The sequence below is a fragment of the Vicugna pacos genome, chromosome 21 (assembly GCF_048564905.1).
Source record: "Vicugna pacos chromosome 21, VicPac4, whole genome shotgun sequence".
Classification (NCBI taxonomy): Eukaryota; Metazoa; Chordata; class Mammalia; order Artiodactyla; family Camelidae; genus Vicugna; species Vicugna pacos.
This window is the reverse complement of record NC_133007.1, coordinates 7571986-7585760: the sequence shown is the minus strand read 5'-3', so window position 1 is coordinate 7585760 and position 13775 is coordinate 7571986.

Below are 13775 nucleotides of genomic sequence, written 5' to 3'. Positions count from 1 at the left end.
AGTCCGATATTCTGATTTATAGAGGATTCTAAAACAAAAAGTTTTTGAAAGGCTTATTTTATATATATATATATATATATATATATATATAGTATATGAATAAACAAACATTTTTATTAAATGTTTCATTGACCAAAATAATTTCAAAGTAATTAATATTACTTATATCAGGAAAAAAAATCATTGTAGCAGCTGATCTGTAAATGACTTTAAAAGCTATTTTAGTAACTTAAATAAATTTACTTTCTTGGTTTGTATTCTCTGTGTTATAAACTTAATGATTCATATACCTATTTAAAAATTATTCCTAGAGTTTTCTTTACTCTTGAACAATTTTAGTGACTTCTGCTAGAAGAAAGAAAGGCCAAATAATTCGAGCCGTTCACAAGTACATTGGTAGGAAATACAATCATGTTTTTCTAGTCCATCCAGGGATTTTGAATTATCACTAAAATGGAATTAATTTGGAGATTCCCAACTTAGCAAAAAAATCTGCACCAGTGTTTCTCAAATTTTTTATTCTCACCTCCCTAAAGAGTTTTCAGATTTTTTCCCCTAATCATCTACTCCCATGAAATTTTAATACCACATACATACTGGATGTATGTTTTTATGCTTTATATACACAAAGAGTAAGATTTTTTTTGCCCCCACTGAAAATGCATATTCAAGAATATCTGTATTTTAAAAAAATCTGTATTTTAGATCATTGATGCCTAAAACATCCTGCTTTGTTCATGTTACCATCATCCTTTTGAAGGAGAAAATTTAATAAATCATTGGCTTGAGAATAGGAACTAGGGCCTCCAGAAAATTAGGCACATTGTGACTTTGAGTAACAACATTGGCCCAGGGAAAAACCACGGTGCAGTACTTATCTTACAAATGTCTAGAAACTTAATTTGCTTCCTTTCCTTTAATGAGTTTATTACATTATTTTTCAGGAAGTTTTCTAATCCTCAAAACAAAGGTTGGAAGTAAACCTGATTTTTTGTTCTATGAAGAGAACTGTAACGGTTGGCATAGTTAATACCTAAACTAAAGATGTAAAGCCCAATTTTGATCCTCAGAAAGTTGGCAACATGAGGAAGCATTTCTCACTGATCACAAAAAGACAATGGACTGTTCTTCTGTATTGTCCTTATCCAGGCCATAGAGTAAAAATCTTACGGTATGAGGATTTTACTGGCATTAGCCACCTGGGATGGAGGTGTGAGTCCTGAGTCTGGAAAACCAAACTGAAAAGTCGACCATCAACTGCCATTGACTTGGAAAAAAGAAACTCCTGCCTTGAAGACCTGTCTCTCTTTGGCCTGGATTCCGAGAAGTCCTGATGTGCTTGCGGGTTCTTCTGGATGGTAGGGAAGATAGTGGCCTGTCACCTGAGCATAAAGAGGGAGAAACCTCTTGCAATCTACACATTGTACTCTTGTCTTTTGCACATTCTTGGTCTCTTCTGGAATACTTCATATCCTTCCCCGTTCCCTTCCCCAATTTCATGTCTGCTAATTCTTACTTGATCTTAAGTCTTAATTTTTTTAGGCAGAACTTCACTGATTCCCTACCTTGAAATACTGGTTCAGGTGCTGCTTTATGCTCTCATTCATCCTGTATTACCCCCGACACAGCAGTTAGCACACTCCCACTACCGTATTCCTCTTGAGAGCGGGAGAGGATCATCAGTCTAAGCACAGAGGTAATCATAGAATGCTCAAATACTTGTTGAATAATAATTGCAAGCCCCACCTAGTTGGCAAAAATAAGTAAGTTGCATCTTTCTCGGTGTTCTGCTTTTTCTTCTGTTATTCCTGAGTCTTTTTCTAAAGCTTTATATAAACTATTTCAGCCTGGATTCAGTAGGGCTATGAATAATATAAGGAAAGAGGAAGGGGACCAGCCCCAGTGGTACAAGGGAAACTGGCCCTTTTCTGGTGGAAGCAAGGGTCATGAGTGAGAAGTCCCCAAGAGAAGGTGAGTGTTATCAGATGAAATTGGAAGGCCATGAGTTCTTTCCGCAAATTTGGAATTTTTGAGTTTTCTTAAAACAGCAAGTTTCCTTACATCTTTTCATGTTGCCTAAGAGGGTAATTACAGTCTAGATAAGAGATGGCTATGTATGCGGAGAGAAGATGGATAAGAAAAATATTTGAGTTGAGAAGTAGAAATGACAAAGTTTGGTAATTGAATGTAATGTTACGGAGAAACTCCCTCATAGAGGACTCTTCAAAGTGCCGAAATACTCAAGATACCTCTTTGATCTGGTCAGCTCATCTCTCCCCAAATACCAAGCACACAGTGCTAAATTCTTATCTGGGCATGTCTTCATGTTGACTTTTAGCAGTCTGAAGTAGAAAGTCATGTATTTAGTCAGGAATTGTTTGATGGTAAGTTAAAACCCTGTCTCATCAGCAAAAGAGAAAAGCTGCGGGTAGTGTGAGGTGGGTATGGTGAGAATATACATCTCAGACTCCATCCAGGACAGGAAAATAGGGGACCTGTTAGAACTGTGGTAGATGGAGACCTCAGTAGCTATTCGCCCCTGCCTCTCTAATTCTGGCTTTGCTACACCTTAGCAACGTCCCCCGTTGTGATTTAAACACACCAAGAGGGTGGACCTGATTGGCTCCGTCCAGTGTATGGGTCATCCCTGAAAAGAATATATGATTAAACATAGCTGCCTAGGTCACCCCTTTAACAGGGACCATGGGGGTGGGGATAGGATAGTCTCCTGAGGTCAGGAGTGAGCAGATATGGTTAAGGGACAGCTGAATACATCTTCAAATTTATAGACCTTTATGTAATTTGATGCTGTCTGGGTTAATTCATTTCACTTTGCCCTTTTGAAGAAATCAGTGAAAGGAAATTAAAGGTAATGGAAACAACACTGAAGTTTAAAAATCTGGGTCCTGGTCATGGCTCTGTCTAGATAAATTTAACCCAAGCAGGTCCTTTTTGTAACTCTACTACAAATGTGTTGTGATTTCTTCCCATTGCTCCTGTGTCTTCTATGCTGAGGTTGGGGGGAAAAAAGGAACAGTTAACAAAACTTCAGGTACTATTTTAATACGTAATGGCTATTAGTAATTTGTTGTAAGACCCTCAAAAGAACACTGAACTTTCTTTTATTTTCGTTCTGTTTCTTGAGTGAGTGAGGTAGTATGTGACGATGTACCCCTGACTCAGACTTGATTCTTTTACGGTTTGTTTTCTTACTTTTACAGAGCACCATTCTTAGGCTAAACTCAAGAGGAGAAACTGCTCCATGCTCTACAGCCCTCTATAAAAGCACATTTACCCATAGTAGTTATGTGCATTTCTTGATGGGCAGTATTTTTCAATCTACCCTCAACATCTCATAGGTTAAATGGACTTCCTCTTTGTCTACCATGAAGATGGAAAAGGTCTATATAAAGATCTTTGTATTTGAATACATATTTTCTCTCACCGTTTTCTAGTTTTTGTTAATGATTTAGTGCTTATTAATGCTCCAAACACAGTTCTAGCTGCTTTATAGTAACATATCAACTGGTTCAATTCTCACAGTAACCCTGTGAGGTGGTACTATTATCCCAACTTTATAAACAGGAAACTGAAGCACAGAAAGGTAAAAGGACACTCAAGAATACCCAAGGAAAAAGTGGTAAACAGAGATTTGAACCAGGTAATCTGGGTTTAAAACATCTGTTCTTACTACTATGTTTAGAGTCTTTAGAACCCGATGTATGATGTTTTTCCCCCAATCTATTCAGGCTCTGTACAGATTGGAGTATTTTTCCAACCTTGCAGATTCTTTTTTTTTTAAAATTGATTTACAGTATTGTGTTAGTTTCAGTATAGCAAAGTGATTCAATTATATTATTAATACATATTCTTTTTCAGATTATTTTCCATTATAGGTTATTATAAGATATTGAATATAGTTCCCTATGCCATACAGTCAATCCTTGTTATTTATTTTTATATGTAGTGGTGTGTATCTGTTAATCCCATACTCTAAATTTATACTCATGCCTCCTTTCCCCTTTGGTAGCCATAAATTTGTTTTCTATGTCTGTTTGTTTTGTACATAAATTCATTTGTATTACTTTTTAGATTCCACATATAGGTGATGTCATATAATATTTGTCTTTGTCTTACTTCACCTTGTATGATAATCTCTAGGTCCATTCATGTTGCTGCAAATGGCAACATTTCATTCTTTTTAATGGCTGAGTAATATCCCATTGTGTGTGTGTGTTTGTGTGTGTGTATCACATCTTTATGCAGTCATCTGTTGATGGACACTTAGTTTGCTTCCATGTCTTGGCTATTGTAAATAGTGCTGCTGTGAACATTGGGGTGCATGTATCTTTTTGAATTAGAGTTTTCATCTTTTCTGGATATATGCCCAGGAGTGGAATTCCTGGATCATATGGTAACTCTATTTTTAGTTTTTTAAGGAGCCTTCATACTGTTTTCCATAGTGGCTGCACCAATTTGCATTCCCACCAAAAGTGTAAGAGGGTTCCCTTTTCTCCACACCTCTCCAGCATTTATTATTTGTAGACCCTTTGATGATGGCCATGCTGACTGGTGTGAGATGATACTGCAATGTAATTTTGATTTGCATTTCTCTAATAATTAGCAATATTGAGCACCTTTTCATGTGCCTGTTGACTATCTGTATGTCTTTTTGGGAGAAATGTCTATTTAGGTCTTCCGCCCATTTTTTGATTCGGTTGCTTATTTGTTTGATATCATGTTGTTTATGCCAACCTTGTAAATTATTATCTGTAGTCGTTTAAGTAATTTTCTTTCTTTCCTTCTTGCTCAGCTTTGTGGAATCCAATATTGCACACACTAAGTGTCTAAAGAATTTTGAGTAGTGTGGACAATCACACAATCCTACTTGTTGACTCATATTTGCATACATTGACATCATGCTTGTGTAACTAGAGGCCTGAGGTGTTGACTTATAAGTTCATCTTTTTGAAAATAAGTACCTACAGGTGACCTAAGTGTTAGCTATCCCTGCATATCACAGGGCCTTTGTTTTTGCCTGCCCTCAGCCTTGATGCAAGACAGCACTTCTTGGAATTCCTAAGAAAGACTCCATTTGCATTAAAAGCATTGGCAATTTCACAGGAACAGTTGGAAAGGGATGATTAAGAGCCCAGGCCCTACAGTCTGGAGTCTGACTGCCTGAGATCAAATCCCAGCTCCACACCTTTCTCACTGAATGACGTTGGCAAAATTACTTCCCTATGTCTCAGTTTCCTCATCTCTAAAATGGGGGAGAAAATGTAACTACTATCTCAGTGTTGTAAAGGTTTTTTCAGTTAATACATGTATGGCCCTTAGAAAGTGCTGAGCACATCAAAGGGTACAATGTTAGCCACATTTGTTCACCCAAATTTTTACCAAGCATTCTCCTCTCCCCCTCTGGGTAGCATCAACTGTAACTGGCTTCTATTTCTACCTCCTAAGTGACCCTGATTATGCAGAATACATAGGCTTTCTTCCAGTTTACACCTCCAACACAAACCCCAATCCATCAAAATGTTCATTAAACAAAGGGCTTCCAGTTACCAGAATCCACCCTCTCCCAAAATCTGGGCGATTATAAAGAATGAAAAAGCTTTCCATCGCACAGATACAGATCTTTCTCTTGTGTTCCAGAGCTTATTCTTATTCAGCTTCATGTCCTACTCTCATCCTTAAAGACTTCACTTTTACTGAAGCAACTGTAATTTGTTGAGTTTATTTTCCGAGTGCTGCACAGACCACCTTGTGATAAACACAGACCTGTGCCACCTAGATCCCCTTACAAGGAAGAATTTATTTGCCGACGGCTGGGAGTGCAGTCAACGGACAGCCCTCACTGTCAGCCACTTCGTGGACTGTTTCAGCTGCACAGTCACTTTACCCAAGCTCGTGCCAGGGAAGGGGGAGGGCGGTGCACGCCCAATGGCCAACTGAGGGAATATACAGCCCAACACAATGCAATGTGGATGGACCATTTGCACTTCAGGGCTTCCCCATGAGCTTGGCTGAGGCTCTAGGACCTGCATAATAGTGTGACTGCTCTCTCCCCCATCGTGCTTTCATCTCCTCCCTTCCACACATGTGCATACCTGGGGCACTCCCTGGTGAACATCTGGCACACCAAATTGTGTTTCATGGTCTGCTTCTCAGAGACCGCCCCCTCTGCCCGCCCCATGTCACACTCTAAGCTTAGTGTGGTCTATAAACGGAGTCAATAACAGCTCATGTTTATTGAGCACTAAGTATGTGCCAAGCACCATGATAGGATCCATACACACAGCATCTCATTTAATTTCCATAATCCTTCAAAGTAACTATTAGCACTTTTATCTCATTTTCATAGATGAGGAAACAAAGATACAAAGTTAGACTGTTGGTAACTGGCAGAGACAGAATTTGAATGCAGATCATTTGACTCCAGAACCTACATTCTTTTTTTTTAAACATTTTTTATTGAGTTATAGTCATTTTATAACGTTGTGTCAAATTCTAGTGTAGAGCACAATTTTTCAGTTATACATGAACATACATATAGTCACTTTTTTTGCTGTGAGCTACCACAAGATCTTGTATATATTTCCCTGTGCTATACCGTATAATCTTGTTTATCTATTCTACATATGTCTGTCAGTACCTACAAATTTTGAACTCCCAGTCTATCCCTTCCCACGCCCCTCCTCCTTGGCAACCACCAAGTTTGTATTCTATGTCTATGAGTCTGTTTCTGTTTTGTATTATGTTCTTCTTCTTTTTTAATTCCACATATGAGCGATCTCAAATGGTATTTTTCTTTCTCTTTCTGGCTTACTTCACTTCGAATGACATTCTCCAGGGACATCCATGTTGCTGCAAATGGCGTTATGTTGTCATTTTATGGCTGAGTAGTATTCCATTGTATAAATATGCCACATCTTCTTTATCCAGTCATCTGTTGATGGACATTTAGGCTGTCTCCATGTCTTGGCTATTGTAAATAGTACTGCTATGAACATTGGGGTGCAGGTGTCATTTTGAAATAGGGTTCCTTCTGGATATATGCCCAGGAGCGAGATTACTGGGTCGTATGGTAAGTCTATTCCTAGTCTTTTGAGGAATCTCCATCCTGTATTCCACAGTGGCTGCACCAAACTGCATTCTACCAGCAGTGAAGGAGGGTTCCCTTTTCTCCACAGCCTCTCCAGCATTTGTCATTTGTGGACTTTTGAATGATGGCCATTCCGACTGGTGTGAGGTGATACCTCATTGTAGTTTTGATTTGCATTTCTCTGATGATGAGTGATATTGAGCATTTTTTCAGGTGCCTATTGATCATTTGTACATCTTCCTTGGAGAATTGCTTGTTTAGGTCTCTGCCCTTTTTTGGATTGGGTTGTTTGTTCTTTTCTTATTAAGTCATATGAGCTGCTTATATATTCTGGAGATCAAGCCTTTGTCAGTTTCATTTGCAAAATTTTTTCCCATTCCATGGGTTGTCTTTTTGTTTTGTTTATAGTTTCCTTTGCTGTGCAGAAGCTTGTAAGTTTAATTAGGTCCCATTTGTTTATTCTTGCTTTTATTTCTCTTGCTTGGGTAGACTGTTCTAGGAGAACATTTTTGAGATGTATATCAGATAATGTTTTGCCTATATTTTCTTCGAGGAGGTTTATTGTATCTTGTCTTATGTTTAAGTCTTTGATCCATTTTGAGTTTATTTTTGTGTATGGTGTAGGAGTATTCTAGCTTCATTGATTTACATGCAGAACCTACATTCTTAACCATCATGCCACATTCTGTCCCATCATAATATCTACTTCTGAAGAAGTGAAAATGATATTAAACCATGTCTTATAAACCACAACAAATAAAGGATATAAGTTAGGGAAACAGTGTATGACCTATAAGATCACTTCATTATCTGATGAAATTTAGACCTCTCTATAGAGATAAAACCTGGCAAAAACATTTGAAGCTCAATTAGGAAGAATACCTCTCTAATAACAAAGGCCTACTGTGGTTCTGATTTCCAAATCTGAATGTAGGTTGAACTAGATGATATTTAAAATCTCTGTCAATGCTGATTCTGTAAAGTTGGCACAGGTTATAATATCTGAAAATACTGTAAAGCCCAGAGTATTTTGCTTGATGTCTCCTCTGAACAAGTCTTCATCTCTTGTAGTCCATAATCCGTCCATTGTTTAATGGATGACTCAAGCTGTGTTCAAGTGATGCAATGCTAGCCACTTGAAATATAACATCTTTGTGGGCAGATTCCAATAACATCTTTCCCTTTGGAAAGTTCCCAAAGAATTAGATTTTCTGTCTCTGACTGGTAGGTTCCAAAGACCAAAGGTTTGCTCCTCTGAAATATTTTTATTAGCCTCGGATAAGCAGATTGACAGACACAGAGGGAGTGAAGTACCTTCGTGTTCAGGAAACATAGCTGGCTTCCTGTCTCTGACTTCATCTCTAAGTTTTTATTGTTACTGAGTCAGCAGCTCTGCTCTTTGAGTCACGTGGGTTATTTCTGAAGTAGCCCTTTCACCCTTGCTATTTTTTCTGAGATCAATGTGTAATAGCTAGTTGGACTATAGGTTTAGGTCAGATTTAGTTCTAAGCAACTAAACTTTTGCCCTTGTATCATCTTATTTCCTTCCTGTAGAAAAGGACAGAAACATCAAATGTCACAGCTATCTCAAGATCTGCCTTAAATCTTTCATGGAGTGTGCAGGGAGGAATATATATATATATATGTATATATTATATATATAATGTAATGTCTGGTGCCTTTCATCTGAATTCTCCAAATGCTTTGCTGGCATTATCTAATAACAAATACGTATGTGTGTGTATATACACACACATATATATATAGCTAAAAATTTCCTTTTATTATGAAGTAAAATATAAATAACACAAATAAGAGGGATGGATGAGGCTAATATAACTCTCATAGCTATAGCTGTCTCTCCCAATTAGAAAGCTGATTAAGTGCCTTTTTATTTGTTTCAAATCTTAAACATAAGCGTATGAGTTTAAACAAATGAACAAACCAACGTAAAACAAATCAAATCCTGGTCTCCTGGTTTCTTCAAAGTATCAGCTTTCCTCAAAACAACACAAACAGCACAATGAAGTTAAAATATATAAAAGAGTATAAATAGAAATTAATAAACCCAAAAAGCAGTTGAACGGGAACTGTTTGGAACTAAGGTGCTGGGATAATCAGCAATCCTGCTGAAGTCCGTTTTTCAGACACTGTGAGGTCATGCTTCAGATAACAAAATACTTCTGGCGCCTTTCATCTGAGTTCTCCAAATGCTTTGCTGACATTATCTAATAGCAAATATTATTACCCCCATTTTATAGGTGGAGAAACTAAGATACTAAGAGATTAACTAACATGCTTAAGCGTGCACAACGAGTCGGTGATGGAGCCAGAAATTTATTTCAGGAATCTAATCTACTTTTCTGTTTATATCACTAGGTCAGCTTTCCAGACACCAAAAGACATTTATTGATGTAATATTTTTCAGTTGAAGTACAGTCAATTACGATGTGTCAATTTCTGGTGTACAGCACAATGTCCCAGTATTGGTGTAAATTTGTATTAAATGCACTTTTAAAACTGATATCTTCTGTAAACGATTCAATGAAAATGCTTTTGTAGGTCATGGCTGCTTTTTGTGGGAGAAATTTAAGAAGTGATTTAAAAATAAATTCTCCCGGATTCAAAAGAGCATCTACATTAGGTTCGGTTTATTTAGTAGAACCCATTTTAGCTATCTAATAGAGAATTTATGTCAGTTAAGATCCAATGTCCTTGTGGTAATTTTGTGTTTGTGTCATATATTATTTTTGATAGGGGGCATGGACAGAAGGGGTCTAGGAATTATTCTATACTTTCTATCCCCACTCAATTCAGAATTGTCCCTGAAATTTCTGTGATCTCTGTGGGAACATATGATGGGAGGAGGGCATGGCTTTTGGTTATTGTCCTTTCTCAAGAATGTTACTCAATTTTTCACACTAGTCCTAATCTCCAGGCTCCTATAAGTCTCATACAGTATGCCTCATGAACTCAAACTTGTCAATGCATAATTGATACTACTACTTCTGACAAAAATCACAAATGTAAATTGTTTATATTCTACTAATATCAAATAATTGTGCTAAAAGTAAACTATTCACAGGACAAAAAAATTTTTTGTAGTATTAACTGCCTGTTAAACTCTAACTACATTTCAAAATGGAGAACTAGTGAATTTCTCCTTCATTTTGGCCTGAACTCAGGATTCAAGTCACTGACAGGGGATCAAGGCCAGAGAGCTGCACATAAACATCTGGAGATGTACACTTCCGTTATCATCTGTGTGTGCGGGCTAAAGGTGACTAAAGAGCTGGGGGAAAGAGAGGGATTATGAACTCAGCAAACACAAGTATTTCTCACTTATTCACTCATAGCGTTTTTGTTCAGCCAAAGCACAGAAATCCACATCCCAGGGTTCTTTCCAAAGAGCACCTAACTGCTTTGAGCAGCCACGCCGTGTAGTGGAACAGGACGTGTTCTGGATTCAGAAGATGGAGATTCCAGGGCTAGCTCTCCCACTCTCCAACCTGTGACTGAGAGCAAGCCACCTCACCTTTCTGAGCTGCAACTTCCTCATCTCTGAAAGAAGGGGTGATGCTAATACATCTCAGGTTTTCATGAGAATTAAACAAGACAATGGGTGTGAATAATAGAAGTTATTAGACTCCAAGGAAGACATACAAATGATCAAAAAGCACATGAAAAAATGCTCAATATCACTGATTATCAGAGAGAGAAATGCAAATCAAATCTACAATGAGGTGTCACCTCACACCAGTCAGAATGGCCGTCATTCAAAAATCCACAAATGACAAATGCTGGAGAGGCTGTGGAGAAAGGGGAACCCTCCTACACTGCTGTTGGGAATGCAGTTTGGTGCAGCCACTATGGAAAACAGCGTGGAGATTCCTCAAAAGACTAGGAATAGACTTACCATATGACCCAGGAATCCCACTTCTGGGCTTGTATCCAGAAGGAAATCTACTTCAGGTTGACACCTGCACCCCAATGTTCATAGCAGCACTATTTACAATAGCCAAAACATGGAAACAGTCTAAATGTCCATCAACAGGTGACTAGATAAAGAAGATGTGGTATATTTATACAATGGAATACTACTCAGCCATAAAAACCAACAACATAATACCATTTGCAGCAACATGGATGCTCCTGGAGAATGTCATTCTAAGTGAAGTAAGCCAGAAAGAGAAAGAAAAATACCATATGAGATCGCTCATATGTGGAATCTAAAAAACAAAAACAAAAACAAACAAACAAAAACAAAGTGTAAATACAGGACAGAAATAGACTCACAGACAGAGAATACAGACTTGTGGTTGCCAGGGAGGGTGGAGGGTGGGAAGGGATAGACTGCGATTTTAAAATTGTAGAATAGATAAACAAGATTACACTGTATAGCACAGGGAAATATACACAAAATGTTATGATAACTCACAGAGAAAAAATGTGACAATGAGTGTGTATATGTCCATGAATGACTGAAAAATTGTGCTGAACACTGGAATTTGACACAACATTGTAAAATGATTATAAATCAATAAAAAATGTTAAAAAAAGAAGTTATTAGAGGTTATACGAGAGTTATTTACATAGTATACGCTATATAAATACATATACTAGTTATATAAAATATATATATGGTAGTTATAATATAACCCCTTAAATATGTGAAGTAATTGTCAGCATGTGTTGGATCAGTATATATGGTTGCTTTGCACAAATTTTTCAATTCATGCTTAATATATACACAATCACTTATATTTCTAAAACCAGCTACCTCTTCACCATCACTCATTTCTGCCCATCAGTTTTTCTGTCAGACAGTTCCAGCTGCTTTTGCCCGCTTATAATATTTTGTGGACCTTCTGTTCATGCACTAGGATTTGTAACCAAAAGCTCATATGTTCTCATTTCTTGTTCAACAGGTGGGAAGCATCCAATCCTGGGATTCCAGGAGTGTTTTTAGTGGCTGATAAGCCTCATTAAAACCCGTGGGTCTTCTTCCCAGCTGCTTTATTCTATTTTCAGAATGGCAGCAGAAAATGTCCTGTCAAGAGTTTAAAAATTTCCACTGCCTGTAAATAGGGTGGTTTACCTCTTACAAAGCATAACCTGGTTTGGTCACATATAGCCTAATTGTGACTTATATTCAGGTTTTTTTTTTTTCAGTTGCAGCTGTCTTGCTATAAGATGTTCCATTGCACATTTCATTTGTATTATTAGTGCATAAATCAGCACTGAAACCCAGAGATGCTCTAAAGAGCGATGTTTTTCTTTTTAGCAGTGTTCTAAGAAACAGGGCTTGCTTTAGTACAGTAAAGGGATTACCATGTCTGCTAGCTAAGCAATTTACAAGCAATGCCAATAGGGAAAATATCAAAAAGAAGGCATTCAAAATTAAAGGAGACTAATCTTTGAAGATTCATGGAGATTAAACTCAGGAAAATGTAAATTTTAAAGCTTGGGAACATTTCAAAATCACATATTTTAGATGTACTCTTTTTAAATATTAAACTTAATTTGTGGAAAATGGGAAAAGCTTAGTACTTAGATTTAAATATATTGGTTGTCTCATTCACAAATCTTGTTGAGGAAATTTAGAAGATGGAAGAAAATCATAGCAATAAAATCATCAAAAGTCAGCCTCACCCTAATCCAGACCTGCTCCTGAACACCAGAGCTTATCATTTTTATGCACTGCTATACATTTGTATATATACATGTATCCACAGAAAACGTATAGCATCATTTTATTTTTTATCTACATAAAAGTCAGACTGCAGGCATCTGTTTAAGCAAGTTGCTTTTTTACACTCAACAATGCTTTTATTAAACCATGTTTTTGAGTTGGACCTGTTGTTTCCAATGTCTCACAGTTGCTACAATAAATGAATCTATGAGTCTAATCCATTATATTAAAAAAAAAGTCACCCTCAGTTTTGTGCTAAATCCTGGTTTGCTCTTGACCTTTCCAGAAATAGAGGAAGGAAGAAACTTTCCAACCCCATTGCCTGGCTCTATTCCAAGAGCACTTCAGCACTCATCTTATGGGAAGGATTAGCCACCAAAAGTGAAATGTGGATTTGAAGCAATTTTCTGGATAACTCAATATCCCCAAAGCTGCTTTGATCTGAACAACCAGATATTTAAGAAGTGGATTTTATTTTGCCTTAGACTTCCAGCTAGCTCTCCTAGTCTACTTCATTGATGGAATGAATTCATCCATCCATCCATTCAATGAGTTTTTATTAACTGTTAGAGCTAAATGCATAGCACTGTGTTAAACAAGTCTACATTTTTTTTTGTGACTGCAAAGAAGGGCATGCCCTTTGTGAAGGGCGTGTTTGTCCTCTTCATGTCAACTTTACACAGAACAGGATGTACTTCCTAAATTCCAGCTACCTTTAGCAACCACTATGAGCCAATAACTCAAAAACAGGATGGGAGAAAGTGCAGGTCTTACCACTGATTTAACTGTTTGCCTGATAGTTCCAACCCACTTTCAAGTTATATCCTATACCTCAAAGATACATATATACCCTAAAACCAGAATCTCTGCTGATGGTAGGTCCATCCAGGTTAAATTCCTTGTTTCAGAATCCTAAGGCAAGCCAGTGAGAGTAGAAGGTTTGGAATCAAATGTGAGTTGAATCAACAATGCCCT